The 18446-nt window shown below is 37.5% G+C and overlaps 1 long non-coding RNA gene across 2 annotated transcripts in view; it reads right to left on the reverse strand.

Annotated features, from left to right (window-relative positions):
• LOC132352590 (uncharacterized) overlaps positions 1 to 18446 on the reverse strand; it is a 426053-nt gene that overhangs the window by 403868 nt on the left and 3739 nt on the right. Inside the window, exon 3 of one of the 2 annotated variants that reach the window (XR_009498800.1) lies at positions 17183 to 17290. The exons of the other annotated variant lie outside the window; for it this stretch is intronic. This is a non-coding gene — a long non-coding RNA (uncharacterized LOC132352590). Of the gene's footprint in view, positions 1 to 17182; positions 17291 to 18446 lie in introns of those variants that run through there. 2 annotated transcript variants of the gene reach the window in all.

Below are 18446 nucleotides of genomic sequence, written 5' to 3' on the forward strand. Positions count from 1 at the left end.
ATAATGTGTACATATAGCATAAATTAGCAATGTTTTGATCTTTTTTTTGGAAACAATTAAATTAAACCCAGAACCATCAGCCTACCTTCCTGACTATAGGAGAGAAATGCAGAAGGAATGTAAAAAGAAGATACAGATGTAAATATTTGTATACATTCCAACAACCATATGTAATCACAGTAACATCTGTTTATGTCTCATTGTAACCAATGAGGAAACTGAGTCTCAGAGGGAAACTTGCCCAATTTCACCAAACTAAGGGGTAGAATCAGAACTCAAGAGCAGATCTGTATGACTGTTAAGTTTTTACTGTTTCTTGTTTCTACTAAGCCAAAGATCAGGAAACATTTTCAGTAAAGAGCCAAACAGTATATATTTCAGGTTTTGTGGGCCATATGATCTATCACAACCATTCAACTCTGCTGTTGTAGGGTGAAAGCAGTCACAGACAATAAGCAAATGAGAGGATGCAACTGTCTTCCAGTAAGACAGTATTTACAGAAACAGGCCAGACAAATCCCATGGGCCATAGTTAGCCAATCTCTGGACTACACTAATAATTACAACTAATACAACACTATAACACATACAACTACTACCTTCACAACTATGTATTTGAGCCCTTATTGGATGCCAAGTATTGTGTTAGGTCCTTTTATATATCATTTTATTTAATTCTCACAAAGCAATACTCCATGCTTAATACTACTATCATCTCCATTTTGTATATAAGGACAGTAGAGATTAAGTGATGTGCCCAAGCTCACACGTAGTAAGTTTTAGAGCCGGGTTTTGAATCAACATTTGTATTCTCTGTCCCTTGCCCTATTTCTTGCCTAATTCAGAGATGCAAGAGCACATCACCATCAGGCCTGCATTATGTCTGAGTCTGCTTTGCCTCAGTTAAACTGAAGAATGAAGTTCAACAGAACTCTAACCTTGTGAAGGTACAGTTTCTCCCAAAGTCCCTAACTTACAACACAGGTTAAATTAGACTTTGCCGAATAAACATAATTTCAACCCATAAATATAGTTCACCGTCAACATGATTAATTCTCTCTATAAAGGAGCATTCCTGATCTTATAAGATACAGTCATGATAGATTGATTGCTGTCTTTTCTCTTGATTCACCTTCTTGCCCGGAGAATATAACTAACATTAAGTTCCTCTTAAATGAAGGGAAAAATGAGTAAACTCTATGCCCTTCATCCAGTAGAATTATGTTCAAAAGTAAATTTCTGATATATCCTTTCTATTTCTTGCACTAACAAATAAAAGAATAAATTTGGGCTGAGGGTACAAAGTACCATTTAAAATGAGTGTTAGACCTGCTGATTTGTTGAAAAATCTCCATCAAGTTCCTCCATCAATAAATGGAGTTTATTGTCAGGATACACATAGAACGAGCAAGCAGGAATCACTGATGTCAAAGAGGCCCCACAGAAGCCCAGAAAGAAAAACACAATCAGCTCTGTACCAAACCTAAGGCCGCCTGAGGTTACACAGGCCCAAGTTCCCCACTTCTCCATGGGATTCTACTCTCTCCCAGCCCGTTCCTCTCGGTGCCCCTCTCTCCTCCTGCTCCTACCCATTGGCTTCCCTCATTTTCTCCTTACTTTTCACATCCTCACTCATGGTCCACCATGACCTCATTCATCTTCTACACCTGCCACTCACTACTTGATCTTTTCTATACTCCCCTGTTCAGATTTCTAAGAGAGGGTAATCAGGTTGGTCCAGGTTCTCTCAGTTTGGGCAGAGATTTTGTTCTAAGCCCCTCTTATAGTCTTCTCACCAGATTATGGCCAGTTGCTGCAATCCAACCAGCTGTGGTGAGCGGGGCAGAATGTTCCCCCTGCTGGATCCCTGGACAGAAAGAGTTTTCACACAAGGGGCTAAGAAGGGTCAGCACTGTGTCTAGTCAACACCTTCTCAAAAAAAGAGAGAATCTATTGACTCACTCTTCTGGTAAGTGTTGCTGTCTCTTTCAAATAGCACTCCCATTTCTTACTTTACATTATTTTCCTTCCAGTACAACTATTTCCAGTTTCCTATCTGTTACCTAATCTGTAAAACAGAAGATTCACACTTTAAAGAATGTCACCAAAAAGTGAGCCAGCCAGTTTTCTTTTACGGCGCAATCTGCAAAAGAGTCATTGCTTTAAAATACAGAAGCTTAAATATGAAATCCGGGAAATACAATGGACAGGAAATAAACCAAACTCAGGTGACGCTTTTCCAACACTTGCCCTGGGAATCGTGATTTGATGACCTCAACAAGCAATCACAATGTACTGTGATTAAAATAGCCATGTTACAATCTAAAGAAAATTAGACAAATCAGGAGGAAAAATCTGCCAAGCCTGAGAGAGAAGAAAATCATTTAGTATTTGAACTAGAAACATTTATGTCATGGTGCCGACATAGGCCTCCAACCACTTGATCCCCCAATGTTATGAAGATATACCTAGGAGAAGAAAGGCACAGAATGACACATGTACCTGCAGCTCTCAGGAAGATGCTCAATTTACACCTGTAAGTAGAAAAGAGCATGGATTTAATTATCTACAAACCAAAACTCTAAGAAGAAATGAGAGAATTAACTATAGGACATAAGTAAAAATAATCTAATAAAATACTTCCCCCTGCAGTGCAGCAAGAATTGTTTGAGTTGTTCCATACTCCTTAGGTTCACAAAAACAAGAAGTTACATAACAGAGCTTGTGAACTTTATCTTAATGAATTTTGCAATGAGTTAAAGTTCATGGTAAGGCCATTAAGGGAAGGTTGTATTTTAAATCTCATACTAAAAGATTTAGGAACATGCTTGAAATTTCATGGGCTTTCAAGAGTTACATAGACATTACTTCAAATTCTGCCTCTGCAGGACATTCCTGGTGGTCCAGTGGTTAAGAATCTGCTTTCCAATGCAGGGGACGCAGGTTCGATCCCTAGTCAGGGAACTAAGATCCCACGTGCTGCGGGGCAACTAAGCCTGCACAACACAACTACTGAACCCGTGTGCCACAATTACAGAGCCCACAGGCTCTGGAGTGCCACAACTAGAGAGAAGCCCATGTGCTACAACAAAGAGCCCACACGCAGCAACAAAAGATCCCGTATGCCACAACTAAGACCCAACACAGCCAAAAATAAATAAATAAATATTTTTAAAAAAAGAACAAATTCTGCCTCTGCTATTTACTAGAAATATTAAAATGAAAAAATTACTTACACTTTCTGAGCCTCATCTGTTAAACGGAGACAATAATATCTTCTGGAGTTGTGAGAATTAGAGGTAGATCCTTGAACAGGATTTGGCCAATTATAGAACACGTGACAACTATTAACATTCTTAGCTAAAGAGCAAAGAGGTAACTGCTTGTTAGGAGGACCTGCGTGACTATATCCCACAGAAAGGGGGACAAAAATGTAGGCAAAGGAATGTCCAGAGTTAAAAACCATAGGCAGGACTTCCCTGGTGGCGCAGTGGTTAAGAATCTGCCTGCCAATGCAGGGGACACAGGTTCGAGCCCTGGTCCGGGAAGATCCCACATGCCGCAGAGCAACTAAGCCCGCACACCACAGCTGCTGAGCCTGCGCTCTAGAGCCTGCGAGCCACAACTACTGAGGCCGCGTGTCACAACTACTAAAGCCCGTGCACCTAGAGCCTGTGCTCCACAACAAGAGAAGCCACTGCAATGAGAAGCCCACACACCGCAACGAAGAGCAGCCCCCGCTTGCTGCAGCTAGAGAAAGCCCGCGCACAGCAACGAAGACCCAACGCAACCAAAAATAAATAAATTAAATAAATTAAAAAAAAAAAAATAGGCAAAATTTACATGTGAGGTCTGGCAGCCTGTCAAACTAATCTATCCCCATCTTGGTTTTCCCTTGGTGTTCATGTAATAGGAAAAAAACAACAATCTACTATTGTCTGGGACTCTTTTACCAATATGGACTTAAAAAGGAGGCATCTCCTTTCCTTACCTGCACCTGTCTCTAAAGGTCTGAGGTTTCTTCCCAGAGGGGGCTGGTCCACAGGCCTGTTTCAGGCGCACTGAGGGTGTGTCACTTCACATGCAGAGAGGCTGGGAACGAACGTTTTAAACTGCAGTTGGGAGTAATGGCTTATGCCAAGGTTTTCCTGAAACTCAGAAAGTAAAGGGGTGAGTACTTCTACAAGTGCGAAAGATCTGCCAGTTAGTAAGGCCTCTGTTAGGCGCCTTGCCAAGAGCACTCCAAGCCTGATGCCGGCATAGAGGGAGTGAGCTTCCCGGCCTCCCTCCACTGCACAGCCGTAGACACGAGCATCTCAAAGTTTCTGGACTAGGACCTGGATTCCTTTAAAGTAGGGAGATTGTTGCTTCCTGGCATCAGTGACAAAACTGGGCTCCCACCAACTTCTGACAGGGGAAATCAGGCCCAGATTTATTTTTATTTAGAAAAATAGGTGATATTTTTCTCTCAAATGTTATTGTATAGAGAGGTAATAAGAAGGAAGAATGAGGGAAAGTTACATTTCCTTTTCAGATCTGCCTTTTGATGATAGACTATCAGTCCTGCCTTCCTGTACAGAAGGCGGCCTCATTCTGTTCTAGGTAAGCCGTCCCTGGGCAGAATGATCCTGTTCTAACAGGGAAATTCTTACACCATGGCTGACACTTTCTTAGCATCGGCTCTCCAGCAGTCTCATCATTCTAGAACAGGGCTATGAATAGAAATGACTAAAAAGAACTTCTGAGTAGCCATAGACCAACTCTGCCCTTTATTCCATAGAAAATGCTCTCAAACCCTGAAGCAGAGTCACTCGATAGAGATAATGGGCAAAATTCTCTCACCCACAACTTTTATAAACTTGAAGTCCCAGGCACCTCGAGATTGTTGTGAGGAGCAGGGGATAATCAAAGTCCACTGGTCCCTTGTTACAAAATAGGTAAGAAACAAGAGATGGGGAGATAGAGAGGAAGTCGGATCTAAAGAACAGTTGATGAATTGGGAGATTGGGATTGACATATATACACTAATATGTATAAAATGGAGAACTAATAAGAACCTGCTGTATAAAAAATAAATAAAATAAAATACAAAAATTCAAAGAAAAATTTAAAAAATAATAATAATAAAGAACAGTTGAGGTATGGGACTGCCACTGAAAAAAGTAGGCAGAAAAACTACAAATTGGTGCCAGTGGAAAGCCCTCTGTGGAAGGTGGAGTTGATGATGGTTACAACCGAACAGCCCAGTTTTATCGAAAACAATGGTAGCAGAGGTGAAGAAGCACAAACTGTGGAAATTGTTTGCTAATATAAGGGATGAATCGGAGATGGGAGAACTGTAGCATCAAGCCCTCCGGAAACCATTACACAACAGGCTCACAACCTTTTAACCTCAATTCCAAAATCCTTTATCCTCAATTCCAAAGCCCAAAAGTTCTCGACACTAAAAAATAACTCTTAATAACTGATTTGGTAACAATACCTGACCTGATCTAAAGTCTTTTGTGGCAAAATCTGCCCTGAGCTATGAAACTATGCATAATTTTTAGTTACCCACTTGGTGTGACTATTCATATGTTTCACTGCAGAAATATTAAAGTATATGATTCCTGGGAGCTGTTTTAGACCCTGTTGGAGACATGTTTTCGGGAATTATAAGGTTTAGATTACCTTTCTAAAACCAAAACAATCTGAGTTTACAAATACATAGCATCAGAGAGAAGAGGAGATCAACAAGACTTAGCCGTGAACATGATGGAGAGGAAGAAATTTTGTTTCTGGTTTGGGTTTAAGACAATAAAGATGATCACTATCCAGAATGAGGAAGAAGGAGCCCCCCAAATTAAGGAACCTTCCCCTGGAGTTTAGGAATTTTCCAATTCAAATTATTCATTTTTTAAAACCAGTGTTTAAATGCATCATTATACATATCTAGAAAACCATGTGTCTGGAATATCTCAAACCTCTTCAAAAGCAGATAAGTGAGAAGGAAAACAATGCCTTATATCACTGTAGTGCTTTAGAACTTACGGAGCACTTTCCTATAATTATTGCACTGAGTCCTCTGAACCGCAAGGCATTTTTGTATGCATGTGCTCACACTTAGCTAAATCTTAATTTCAAAAAAAGCATTCAGTTTATTTTTACATATGTTATGTTTCAAAAAGTATATTCAATACCAGAAAAGCCTCTCTGTTCAGAGAAAGGCTTGATATTCTGGGAAAAAGAATCTACAGAGCCACACTCATTCTAATTAGTTGTCCTTCCACATCAATACGAAAAATGTGGAAATCTATACTGAATTTATCAAATAATACTGCACTATGGGACTGCTGTAAAAAAAGGGGGGCCGGCCTGTACCTCTCTCCCTTCAACCATTCTAACATTATGGTTTGACCACTATTTTCTTTTCAATCAGTAAACTTTTCTCCCTTCTAAACAAATGCACCACGATCTATAATCATGTATCTGTTAACCTCAATTATATTTACATCTCAATCTCCTGAGTCAATAACAAATATAATTGTTCCATTCTTGATTGAATTTTTCTTTCTAATGCTATATTTATCAGATGGTTCGATGGCACTTTGCAGTGCCCTTGCTAACTGTAGATGCAAACGATTTCTCTTGATTAACCTGCATATCTGTAAAGCTCATGTTAAAATGGCATACATGTTGCGTAAATGAAGAGAAATGTGTCCTTGGTAAAAGTTGTCAGTCTTACCCATAACTTTTAAAAAACCTATGCGAGTAACATAAAGGTATATTGTTGTTGTAAAAGATTCAAATATACAGCTGCACACAGCAAAATGGGAAGGTTCCTTTTGCAGCTGTTGAGACTCTCCTACTTCATGCCATTGACAATAGTTTTGTGTAAGTCTCCACACCCTCCACACCTGTTCCTATGCTCCAGGAGTAGTTCAAAGGGAGAATTCAATTGTTTTTCCTTTTATATTTACATTGAGAGAGAGAGAGAAGAATACATTTAATATCTTCTCCATCAGGAAATACCATTGGCTCAATCTGCAAAATATATCCATCACCCCACACTGCTACCACCTTTGTCCAAACCATCATCTGTCACCTGGATGACTGCAATAATCTGCTTCCTGGTCTCCTGGCTTCTGTTCTTACCCCACCCTAAACAACTGTTCACACACAACAGTGAGAAGGATCCTTCTGGAAACAGTCTTCTGCTCTCAAGCATCCAACGGCTCCCCGCCTCATGCAGAGTAAAAGGCCCAGTCCTTTGGGGCCTAGAAATTCCTGTACAACCTGCCCAGCCCTGTCTCTCTGAGCTCATGTCCTGTAACTCTCCTGGCTCTGTCCAGCCACACCGGCTTCCCTGCTGGTCTGGGTCCGAATCCACTTAGGGTCTGAATCCACTTAGGGTCTCCAGAATAACGCATCTCCGCCAACACCTTGATGTTAGCCCTGGGGGACTCATTGCAGATATCTGACTGCCAGAGCAGGAAAATAATAAATTTGTGTTGTTTAAGCCACTAAATTTATGGTAATTTGTTATATAAGTAATAAGAAACTAATATATAATCTACCCTTCATTTCATAGTAGTCACAAAAAGCACTCCTTCTACACACAAGTGGTAAAAGTGCTTCCAGGTGCAAGGCTGAGATGAGGAGGAGAGTCTCTACACACAAACCAGCATTCTTCTCAACAGTCCATTGCTAACTTATGCATAAGAAAAGACATCTTTCTCGGTACTTATGTACTCTCTTGCTAACCTAACGTGCAGAAGAATAATTCATTCAAAAAGGTTAGAGTCAAGGGAATAAAAGACCTGGCAATTGGCAAAAATTCATAGCCCAAAGTAAATCTATTTCCTTCTTCAGTAACTGGTAGCATTCATTTCCTGAATCAATCATTTATTTTCTTTGGAGAGAATAAAAAGCTGGGATACAAAGATTGGTTATTTAAAAGCAAAGATGAAAGAGAGGGGATGTATGTTCATTTTCATCTAAAATAGAAAAGCAAGTGGAAAGCTAAGTGGCAGATAACTTTAGCAGCACAAGGCCATCTTTAGTCATAGCCCTTGATTCAACTATGAATGAACAGAACTTTTAAATAAATGATATATTTGTTTTACAGCTAAGTACAGAATATAAATGTTTTCATTTTGCTTTAAAATTCATTTTATAGGTAATAGATTCATGTGTTTCAAAATCAAATGAATATAATTAGGAATCTCACTGCTTCCTGTTCCCTCATATCCACTCCCTATAATTTATTTATAGTTAGCACACCTTAGTAGATTTGTGTATTCTTCCAGTATTTCTTTACACAAATACAAATACGAATTTGTATTTTTTCACTTTTAAATACAAAAGTTAGCATACTACATACACTGATCTATGCTTGCTTTTTCTTTGAACTAGAGATCATTCTACATTTGTACAAAAAGAACTTTCTCATTCTTATATAAGGCTGCATAGTATCCCATTTTGTGATGTAACATGGTTTACTTAACCAGTCCTTTACTGATAGAGATTTAGGTTGTTTCCCTTGTTTTGATATTATAAACAATACTGTAATTAATAACTTTGGATGTATAGTATTTCATACATTTGCAGTCATATCATGGGGTTTATAATGTATGTAGATATAATATCAATGATAACAAGAGCTAAAAGGATGAGGAGTGGGGAAATGGAACTATACTGTTACAAAATTCTTATATTTTTTCATAAAGTGGCATAATATTAAATCAAGATAGGCCATGATAAATTAAGAATGCATATTGTGATTCCTAGAAAAACCACTTGAAAAATATAAAGAGGTAAAAGTAAAGGGCCAGTAGAGGAATACTGACCAAATACTGAAAATGGAACACTGAAAAATAGTTAACAAACCCAAAAGAAATCTGGAAAGAAGAATTAGAGAAATAAAAAAACAGGACAAATAGAAAATAGATAGCTAAAGACCAAAATCTAATCACATCAATACTTACATTAAATATAAATAGACTAAACCTTCCAATTAAAGGACAAAGACACTTCATAATGACAAAGAAGGTATAATAATAATATCAGGAAGGTATAATAATAAGAAATGCTTACATGCTTAATACCAGAGTTTCAAAATACATGAAGCAAAAACTGACAGAACTAAAGGAAAAAATAGATAAATCCACAATCACGGTTATACATTTAAACATTCTTTTCTGAATAATTAATAGGACACTTTTAAGACTAGACAAAAATTAGTAAAGATATGTAATATCTGAACAACATTATCAACTAACTTGACTGCATGAATATTTATAAACCGTACAATCAACAACCCCATGATACATATTATTTTCAAGGGCAGATGGAATATTCATGAAGACAGACATTATGCTGGGTCACAAAAATGTCTCAGTAAATTTCAAAAGATTGCAGTCTTTCACAGTATGTTCTCTGACTGCAAGGGAATTAAACTGAAAATCAATGACAATAGATAGAGAAGATGAAAAGGAGAATTACAAGTATGGAAAGGCGGGAAGACTAGACCTATGATGTCAGATAGAAATTGGGGATCTCAATATGAACCCATTAATTTTAATATGTATAGAGAAAAATATAGAAATATGTATAGGAATAGATACATACAGGAAAGTGTGTGTGTGTGTGTGTGTGTGTGTGTGTGTGTGTGTGTGTCCATCCTAGTCTGGTCTCCTGAAAGGACCCAGAAGCTATTACATACCAGAAGCAACAAGCACATTTAGCTCCCAGATCTTAATTTATAGATACAGGCCTCCTTGGAGAAAAGTCTAATTCTAGCTCCGAGACAGGGATAAGCCTACAACATCTTGTTACTCCAGAAAGTAAGGAATTGCTTAAAGAATGATGGGAACATATCAAAAAGACATGGGAGCTGCTTGCAAAATCTGGCACAATTCAAGCATTAAAATAAATAATCTTAGTTGTGGATTACATAATCCACTGAAAAATAAAAATTAATGAGTACAATATGATAAAAAATAGTGAATGAATGAATAGACAAACAAATAAGGGAGAAGGGAAAGCTTTTCTTTACAGTAGAATGGCAGCTAATAAATAGAGAAGAAATAACAGAGTTAGAAAAGCATCAGTGAGTACTAAAACTAGTGACTAAAAGCTTAATAAGAGGAAAGTTACTCTGGTGGATGCTGTGATGTGCCTCTCAGATCCTACTTCAGGTGTGAAGGACTTTTTACCCCAGCTGCTGGAGGTCTGTGAGCAGGCCCGACTCCAGCTGTCAATAAGCCCTTTTTGGAAACTGCTCCAACCAAAGAGACCCATCTCACCCAAGGTCATACCTTTTATTTTGGGCACCTGACAATCAATATCTAATCAATGCAAGTGTATAAAAGCCCAGCCCTCTCATCAACTCAGGACAGCGCTTAACAGTCATCCCATCTTCAGAATATCCTGTAGGATCCACTGAGGCCCATTTGAGACTGCACTGCAGTTTGACTTCTCTCTGCCCAGTCCTGTATCCTTCCCTTCCTTTCCACAAGTATTATCCCAACAGCATTCTCTGTTAAAACTTTTGCAGGCTAGTGTCCATCTCAGAATCTGCTCCCTGGGGAACTCAATCTTTGACATTTACATAGTCACAAGGCATACATTATTTCTTAATTACAAAGGTAAAATTATTAACTTTATAGTCGAGAAACTTGGAGAACACCAACTTAACGACATGATCAACATTAATCACCGATATTGGAATAAACAAACACTATGTGCCTCTGTGCCTTCTGGTATGATGCTCTAAGGATACAACATTATTTCAGAGAGAGTTCTGCTGAAAATAAGAAGAAAAAAAGCCTGAGTATAATCATGAGATATCATCAAAAAATCCAAATTACAGGATATTCTAAGACTAAAGTAACTGGCCTGTATTCTTCAAAAATATCAGGATCAGAAAAGACAAACCTGAGGAACAGCTCTAGATTAAAGGATACTAAAGAGATGTGGCAGTTAAATGCATGATACTGGACTGAGAGGGGTAGATACACACTCACACACACACACTCACATACGTACATGCATACACACTTTGAATAATCAAAGGGAAAACTGACAAAATTTAGATGTGAACTGTGGATCAGATAATAGAGTTATTATCAGTGTTAATTTCTTGATCTCAATAATGGTACTAGGTTATTTCAGAATTTAAGTACTAAGTGTCCTTGATAAAGCAAAAGGAGTAAATGATACACAGGAGTTTCTTATATTAATTTTGCAATTTTTCTGTAACTTTTAAATTATATCATAACAAAATATTACCCAAAAATGAATATCCCAAGTTGCTAAAATTCTTTTAAAATCTCTTCTGCCGCTTTTGCAATGCACCTCCTTGAGACTGGTTTTCCCACCGTGGTGCCATTAAAACAAAACGTAAAAATAGTTTAGACATCCACTATCCCCTGTGTGTAACATGGTTATCAATTCATCCTAGATTAATAAGGTAACACACAAGAAGCAAACTCACTTGCCACACTGAAACTTTTAGTATTGATATGCATTATGTTCATTCAAAGTATGCATATAAGCATTTTATATATGGAAATCACTATTCGATTCAACTTTTAATTTACTTATGATTGTGGAATAAAAAAAAGTTATTAGTGATTCTCTCTATTATCCACCTATAGCAACATATTCAAAAAAGAACATTTTTCATGATTATTTTCTTTTGGGCTCTTTGTTGTTCTGATTATATTGACTGAAATGTAATTTACATCGTTGAATATAATAATTAAAAATTGGACCATGCACTTTGGCCTTTGTGGGTTTTTTGGTCTCATTTTACTAGAAAGTCATTTTTATTATATTGGTCCATGACACTGGAAGTTATATATGCATAGTTAACCACAGACAGTTTCAGAGGTACTGGTTGGTTAAAGGGCTGATTAATGCATAAACAAGCCAGCCTCTCAGGGGTGTTTGCTTTCTGAAAGGACCTGATCTCATTCACTAAAAGGACAAAGCATCCAATGAATTGGTAAGGATTTTTATTTGTTTATTTGCTTGATTTGAACAAGTATCCCCACTATAACTGAATTATGCTGTCAGTAGTGTCCATTTTAAAGAACAGTGCTAAAAGAGTCCAAATGTGTGGGTTTCATATTTTCTTTTTTTAATTAATTAATTTATTTTATTTATTTATTTTTGGCTGTGTTGGGTCTTCATTGCTGCACGCAGGCTTTCTCTAGTTGCAGCGAGTGGGAGCTACTCTTCCTTGCAGTGCGCAGGTTTCTCATTGCGGTGGCATCTCTTTGTTGCGGAGCACAGGCTTAGGCGCATGGGCTTCAGTAGTTGTGTTACATGGGCTCGGTAGTTGTGGCACACGGGCTTAGTTGCTCCGCGGCATGTGGGATCTTCCTGGACCAGGGTTCAAACCCGTGTCCCCTTGCATTGGCAGGCGGGTTCTTAACGACTGTGCCACCAGGGAAGTCCCGGGTTTCATCTTTGAAAGGATCAGCTACCCTTGCTCACAGAGATATCGTTCAAGACCACAAAATGTATGCACACCTCTAAGCCATATGCAGTTATTATCAGGGGACTGTATACTTAGCTCAGTATTTGGGGGCCTGAGGAATGGGAAGTGGGGTACTGTTCAGAGGTTAAAATCATAGACTATTTAAATCTACATGGAAATTTATTTTTAATTTTGTTTAACTAGAATAAGTTTTTTCTTGCAAGTTCTCATTAAAAGCCTTAAAACTCTTAAATCTAGTGGTACTGTGCTAGGCCTTTGCCCTGGCAAGCTAAACCCAGTGGAGACTGGGTATTGTCTAAGGACACTCTGGGTATTATCCTATTTCATGGGGATGTGCATCTGTGATTGATGTTCTCTTGACTAGGCTGTTTTACAACCCTATAGAGGTAGAAGTTAAATTATAAAAAACTTATAGCAATGCAAAGAATTCCAGTTAATAGCAATGCAAATGATTTCTGCTCATAGCAATTAATATGAATTGATTTTATCTAGCAGAAAACATAAATCTCTGTAACTCAAGCTCCCATTTGAACAGTTTTAACATCTTACTGGTCCCTCATTTAATGAGTTGAATAAAATCTTTGATTCATGTGCAGTTTTTATTTGTATAGGAATAATGCACATAACCTTCTTAAAATTACATGGGAAGTACTATAAGGTTACAAGTGTTTCCTCTAAGGAAACCAAGGACAGCAGCATGGTTGAAAGAAGAGGGAGGGGTGACACCTTTAACAGTAACAAAAAAAAATTTCCATGCAGAGAAGTTAGGCTTATTGAAAAGGCTGAAACAGCCTAAGCATGTGTTGATCAAAGCCCCTAGATGAGGATGTAAGTCCAGAAAAATAAAAAGTGAGAAATATTTGTGAAATTCTGTGAAAAAAATGCATCATGACTTGCAAATTGGTGGGGGAGGTATTGATAGAATAAAAAGCAGTCAAATGTAAAATTGCTTGGAGTTTCTTGTTTGAGAAATGGGTGATACTATGGTATTGAAAACTAAGATAGAGACCTCAAATGACTAAGGGAACGTAAAGAGTTAAGGACTTTATTAACAGAAAAAGATTATGATTGGGTCTAATTCAATGGGAACATGACCAACCCTAAGCTAGATCAATATTTCCCAAACTGTGTTCCAGACGACACACATCTATCAGAATGCTCTGTGACAAAAATGGTACCATACCTCTCAATGGGAGATTCATAATGCACACTAGCACCTTAAATTTTCAGGGAAGCCTCCCTTGTTTAGCCTACCATTCTCATATTTAATCATAGAAACATGAATCCAAATAAAATCCTATGGTATTAGAATTTCTTAATGTCACTTTGAGAAATGTGGGACCAGATTTATAAAGAAAGTCTGTTTATTAATCAAGTTTTATCAAGTGATGATAAAATTTAAAGTGAGATATAAATTCTTATGTGAGCTCTGACTTCACCTAAGTGTATTCCTGAAACATCCTAGCCTATAATTTTATATAACTAGTTTGTGAAAATACCAGAAATCTGTCAGTTTTGCAGGAATAGTCTTTTGTATACCAGGTAATCCAAATGTAATAATAAAATTATCACTGTTTTCCTTACCATTTATAATAAGTTCAAAATGGTCCTGGCATTTTTCTAGTTCTTTCATTTTGAATCAGGTTTCAATCTATAAAAATCTCTCCTATTCACACATCTTATTGTCTTATTACTCTTACTCTCCACTCATTTTACTCACAGTTTTAAAAACTCCTCTCTTCTTCCCTTGTTGATCCCAATAAAAACATTTTTAGAACTGGCTCATTCCCCCTGTTTCCTATTCACAACATAATGTTTCTAGAGTGTTTATATAACATTGCTGACTTCCATATTCTATGGTTTAATTTAGTTGGAGGTAGACTGGAAAAAATCAGAATTTAAAAGAATCAGGAGATACTGGCTATGTCTTCTCAAATTCAACTGAGCTAGTCTGGGCTGAAAGCAATGGTCATTTACAAACACTTACCAGGTTTCATTCTGTGGGATTGATTTTGCCTTTCTTGTAGATCTTGGTCTGCTCCAAGCTAACACATACTAATAGAAAGATAAAATTCCAAACACAATAATGTTTCAAAAATATATATTTCAGGATGTCAACCTAGGGTTGCTAGATCTATCACTGCTATAAATGCAAAATGTTAAAATGTGCAAAACTTTCTTCTACAGATAGTTTTGTGTTATAAAAGAATCCATTAGATGTTTTATTAAATATAGTTTATGAAAACAAAATTAGATTAAACCTAAAATAAAGCCTTTTATTAATCCCAAATTCCGATATTCTTTTGCCAGGCACAGAAAGGTGAATAGCAAAATAACTCACACTCTAACTTTTTAAAATTATTTTTTTATTGGAGTATAGTCACTTTACAAAGTTGTGTTAGTTTCTACTGTACAGCAAAATGAATCAGCCATACATATACATATATCCCTTCTCTTCTGGACTTCCTTTCCAGTCAGGTCACCACAGTGCATTAAGTAGAGTTCCCTGTGCTCAACAGTATGTTCTCATTTGTTATCTATTTTATACATAATATCAGTAGTGTATATGTGTCAATCCCAATCTCCCAATTCCTCCCACCCCCCCCTTTTCCCCCTTGGTACCCATACATTTGCTCTCTACATCTGTGTCTCTATTTCTGCTTTGCAAATAAGATCATCTATACCATTTTTCTAGATTCCACATATATGCGCTAATATACAATAATTGTTTTTCTCTTTCTGACATACTTCACTCTGTATGACAGTCTCTAAGTCCATCCACGTCTCTACAAATGACCCAATTTCAATGCAATCCCTATCAAATTACCAATGGCATTTTTCACAGAACTAGAACAAAACATTTTACAATTTACACGGAGACACAAAAGAGCCCGAATAGCCAAAGCAATCTTGAGAAAGAAAAATGGAGCTGGAGGAATCAGGCTCCCTGACTTCAGACTATACTACAAAGCTACAGTAATCAAGACAATATGGTACTGGCACAAAAACAGAAATATAGATCAATGGAACAGGATAGAGAGCCCAGAGATAAATCCATGCACATATGGTCACCTAATCTATGACAAAGGAGGCAAGAATATACAATGGAGAAAAGACAGCCTCTTCAATAAGTGGTGCTGGGAAAACTGGACAGCTACATGTGAAAGAATGAAATTAGAACACTCCCTAACACCATACACAAAAATAAACTCAAAATGGATTAAAAACCTGAATGTAAGGCCAGACACTATAAAACTCTTAGAGGAAAACATAGGCAGAACACTCTTTGACATAAATCGCAGCAAGATCTTTTTTGACCCACTTCCTGGAGTAATGAAAATAAAAACAAAAACAAACAAATGGGACCTAATGAAACTTAAAAGCTTTTGCACAGCAAAGGAAACCATAAACAAGATGAAAAGACAGCCCTCAGAATGGCAGAAAATATTTGCAAATGAATCAACGGACAAAGGATTAATCTCCAAAATATACAAGCAGCACGTGCAGCTCAATATCAAAAAAACAAACAACCCAATCAAAAATGGGCAGAAGACCTAAATAGGCATTTCACACTCTAATTTTTAAAGTGCTTCAAAGTTGTTCTAATACGAAAACTAATACATATTTAGCCCAACCTCCAAATCATCTGTATTACTAATTAAAGATGTAATTTTTACCAACTGATTTATAATTTGAACTTCCCTCTCCATCTTCTAAAAATTATTGAAGGTAGATTAATTGTAGTCAGAGCCAAAGATTCCCAAAAGAGAGAGAGAAATAAGAAATAAAGGAAAAGAAAAGAAAATCTGTATTTATAAAAATCTTGATTAAAGTAAACAGTGCTATAGTAATTGGGTAAAACTTAGTTATGAACATCCTAAAAAACAGGACAAAGAAGGAAATACAATACATAGCTCTTACTGATGGACAGAAGTATAGTAGTTTATTGGGGATTTTATTAAGCAAATTTTATTAAGACCCCTAGTGCTAAGAGAAATACTTATAGGAGACTTTGTAAGAGGGCATTGAACTGCTTTATAAATATTATATAAAGCCATTTCAGGGGCTTCCCTGGTGGCGCAGTGGTTGGGAGTCTGCCTGCCAATGCAGGGGACACGGGTTCGAGCCCTGGTCTGGGAAGATCCCGCATGCCGCGGAGCGACTGGGCCCGTGAGCCACAAATTACTGAGCCTGCGCGTCTGGAGCCTGTGCTCCGCAACGAGAGAGGCCGCGATAGTGAGAGGCCCGCGCAACGCAATGAAGAGTGGTCCCCACTTGCCACAACTAGAGAAAGCCCTCGCACAGAAACGAAGACCCAACACAGCAATCAATAAATCAATCAATAAATAAGAAAGTGAATTTCTAAAAAATAAATTAAAAAAAAAAAAAGCCATTTCAAATGTTACATGTTTTCATTTCAGCTATCTGTATAAGAAAATAATGCCAAAGCATCATTCTGAAAATGCAGCTATAGTGGGAGCAGGGAGATAATGACAATGGTGTAGTCTAGGTATTAGGTTTTCTAATTTTTTTAACACATGGTTTGCAGCAAAGAGACACTCTATTCATCAAAACATCCCAATCATAAAGAATTACAACTAGACAGTTATTCTATGTGATTTCTGAATTCACATTGGGAATTTGTAGTGAAATGTGCTTTGGGTTATACATTACAAAATGCAAAATATCCCACTGTTGAAGAACATTGCCTAATGGGGGAATTCCTTGGTGGTCCAGTGGTTAGGACTCCGTGCTTCCACTGCCGGGGGCAAGGGATCAATCCCACAAGCCGAGCAATGTGGCCTAATGAAAGGAGTATAAAGAGAATGGAAGATGTTGATGGGAATGTAAAATGGTATAAAAGTTCTGTTATTTTGGCACTACGTATCAAGAGACTTAAAAAGGAGAATAAATTTCGACTTAGAGATTCCATTTCTAGGACTGTGTCCTTAGGAAATAATTAAGAAAGTGGGAAAAGGTTTACTTACAAGGATATACATCATCAATTCTTTTATAGTAAAGAAAAATTAGGAACAATCTAAACATGCAAATGAGAGTGGTAAAATACATTATATGGAAAATTGTTTACCTATTAAAAATTCCTTGATAGAAAAATATTTTTACCTTGGAATGTTCAAATACAGGTTGGTGTAATAAAAGGGATAAAGAAACAGTTTCTTTCATATGCTGAAGGGTGCACAAATTTGGTAGTCTTTTAGGAGTGTTATTAGGCAGATTTATCAAAATTCTAAAGTGCATGCCCTGTTCATGGGAAATATACCCTGTAGGAATCCTTGCAGTGTACACACAGGTATGGTACGTACATGTGCATTGTTCTAGTGTTGTAATGAACAAAACCATAAAGAGTCTACATGTTCATAATAGGTGTGGTGGTTTTAAAACACATCCACAAATTCTTTGACACATCAAGAGATGGGGGTCTATGTCCCCTCTCTTGAAATTTAGGAAGGCTTCTGACTACTGTGACCAATAGAATGCAAAAGTGGCCAGAAAACGGTACGCAGCTTCTGCCTGATTCTCTCAGGACAATCACTTTTAGAGCCTTCAGCCGCCATGTAAAAAGTCCAACTTCCCTCTAGTTGTCATACTGTGAGGAAGTCAGACCACATGGAAAGGCAGGAGCTCTGGACAAGAGCCAGCATCAGCCACCAGGCATGTAAGTAAAAACGTCTACTGGTGATTTCATTCCCCAGTTACTGAGTCACCTCAGCTGTTAGTTCTCCCCAGCTGAGGCCCCAGACATCATGTATCAGAGACAAGACATCCCCACTGTGCTCTGTCTGAATTCACAGAGTGAGTGCAACAAAATGCTATGTCACATGACTAAGCTTTAGAGTCATTTTTATGCAGCATTGATAACCAGAGCAATAAGGTATTGGTTGAATAAAATATGGTATATGGGGCTTCCCTGGTGGCGCAGTGGTTGAGAATCTGCCTG

Source organism: Balaenoptera ricei, chromosome 18 (assembly GCF_028023285.1).
Source record: "Balaenoptera ricei isolate mBalRic1 chromosome 18, mBalRic1.hap2, whole genome shotgun sequence".
Taxonomy (NCBI): domain Eukaryota; kingdom Metazoa; phylum Chordata; class Mammalia; order Artiodactyla; family Balaenopteridae; genus Balaenoptera; species Balaenoptera ricei.